This window comes from Gastrolobium bilobum, unplaced genomic scaffold (genome assembly GCF_033153095.1).
Source record: "Gastrolobium bilobum isolate Gb01-03AN ecotype WA unplaced genomic scaffold, APGP_CSIRO_Gbil_v1 utg1305162, whole genome shotgun sequence".
In the NCBI taxonomy this organism is placed as follows: Eukaryota; Viridiplantae; Streptophyta; class Magnoliopsida; order Fabales; family Fabaceae; genus Gastrolobium; species Gastrolobium bilobum.
The window spans coordinates 4,469-6,853 of record NW_026899492.1 but is presented as its reverse complement, the minus strand read 5'-3'; the positions used below and the strand labels follow the sequence as shown (position 1 = coordinate 6,853).

General features: G+C 41.3%; 1 non-coding gene across 1 annotated transcript; it reads left to right on the top strand.

The window, feature by feature from the left end:
- The first annotated feature begins 1,440 nt into the window (after positions 1–1,440).
- Positions 1,441–1,547, top strand: LOC133290651 (small nucleolar RNA R71). The gene has a single exon (XR_009748709.1). It is a non-coding gene; the product is annotated as a small nucleolar RNA R71 (small nucleolar RNA).
- The last annotated feature ends 838 nt before the right edge of the window (positions 1,548–2,385 follow it).

Here is a 2,385-nt window from a genome sequence, read left to right as displayed (position 1 = left end):
AGCTGCAGTGAAACTTTGGTCGGCTTTAATTCATGAATCCCCAGAGCCTTGCAGATGGATAATGGCATAAGGTTAATACTAGCTCCCAAGTCACATAACGCCTTTCCCACATCAATGTTGCCAATTTCTATGGGAATGCTGAAACTTCCAGGATCTTCAAGTTTTGGAGGCAACTTTTTCTGAATTATAGCACTACACTCTTCCGTTAACGTCACCGTTTCACATTCTTTCAGTTTACGTTTCTTCGATAAGAGATCTTTCATGAACTTTGCGTAATTCGGCATGTTCTCCAAGGCTTCAGCAAATGGAATATTGATTTGTAGCTTTTTGAAGATGTCAAGGAACTTCGAATACTGCTGCTTTTTGATTTCCTCTCTGAACCTCTGCGGATATGGAATTTTTGCATAAGGTGAGAGCTCCAATGGCTTTTCTTGTCTTTCTTGAGCTTTCTTTTTCTCCCATTTGAACTCTTTCTTTTCTGGAACAGCTTTCTCTGCAGTAGGCTCTTTGTCAACTTCTTTCTCTTTTTCTTCTTCAATGGCAGGTCCCTCAACTTTCTTTTTCTCTACTGAAGGCTTAATCAAAGGTTCAATTACAATGCCACTTCTAGTGGTAATGGCCTTGCAGTGTGCGTTTGGATTAACGTCTGTATTACTCGGGAAAGTGCCTTGGGTTCTTTCATTGAACTGCCTTGACAATTGACCGATCTGGGTTTCAAGATTCCGGATAGAGGCTTCTTGATTCCGGAATGAGGCCCTGGTCTCCTGCATAAAGGTTGAAGTGTCTTCCCTGAATGCATTGGTACTTTGAACGTAGTCTGATGTGGTCTTGGATAGTTGTGCAAAGGCTTTCTCCCACTCTGATTGTTGTGGAGGTTGCTGTGGTGCTGGCATAGGAGGATTTAGCTGATGATTCGAGCTATAACTGAATCCTGGATGTTGATTTTTATTTCTCCACCCTTGATTCTGGTTATTGCCGTATTGGTTCCTCCCTGGATTATATGGAACTTTCTGATCATGCCAAATTCCATTAACATCTGCAGTTTCGGGTGCCTTGCAGTCATCAGTAGTATGAGCACCTGCGCAAATATCACAAACAATAGAAAAAGTATTAACATGAGCTACTGAAGTATTAGAAGAAACTTGAAAATCAGAAAATTGCTTTGTGAGAGAATCTAGTTGTTGTTGCTGTTTCTTATTGGACTGTAGGATCTGATCATTCTGGGCCAAGATGGCATCATAGCCATCAAGCTTCATAATCCCCGCTCTTCTCTGTGGTGCGGGAGCATTATCATACTCCTGAGAGGCTAGAGACTCTAGTAATTCCAAGGCTTCCTCTGGAGTTTTTGTCTTCAAGGACCCTCCTGATGCAGCATTCACCACTGTTCTTGTGTTCGGCGTCATCCCTTGGAAGAAGGTTTTCGCTTGCTCCCAGGCTTCAATGCCATGTTGGGGACACTTCCTGAGCAGTCCTTTGAATCTTTCCCATGCTTCATATAGAGATTCACTTTCTTTTTGTTCAAAAGAAGTGATATCCGCCTTGAGCTTTGCCATCTTCGAAGATGAGAAAAATTTATCCAAAAATTTGGTTGCCAAGTCGTCCCAGTGAGTGATGCTTCCTTGAGGTAACGATTGCAACCATCCTCTTGCTTCGTCTTTAAGTGAACATGGGAACAACCTGAGCAAAATAGCATCCCGAGACACCCCGTTCATTTTCAAGGTATCACAATATAGCAAGAAGTTTTCCAGATGGATGTAAGGGTCTTCAGTGCTTCCTCCGGCAAATTGGTCTTTCTGAATTAATTGTAAAAGTGCCGGCTTGAGTTCAAAGTTGTTAGCATCCACGTTTGGTCTAACAATGCTCGCCGTCTGTGGAACTCGAGCAGGAGTCATGTAATCTCCTAATGTTCTCGGAGGTGGTGGAGGTACATTGTTGTCTCCCATTGCTTCTTCTTTTGGTTCTGTTGAGCTTGAAGCTTCTTTCTCTTGCTGTCTTCTTTCTTTAGCAAGTTTTCTGTTTCTTTTTGCTGTTTTCTCTATCTCTGGGTCGAATTGCAAGGAATCGGTGTCAACGGTACCTCGCATAAACCAGAAAAATAGATTATATAAAATAAGAAAATAAAACTGAATTTAAATAACAGAAAATAAGGTCCAATCTAAAGAATTAATAGCTACTATTAATGTTGAAATAGTAATCCCCGGCAACGGCGCCAAAAACTTGTTGCTACTCACGGCAAGTGCACCGATCGTACAAGTAATATATGATTAAGTAAGAGATCGTTCCCACGAGGATTACGGTTCAAGCACTAATTCACTATCGCAAACTTAGTTGGACAATCGAAAGTGTATTTGGAAACAGGATTTGAATTGTAAAATTAAAATATTA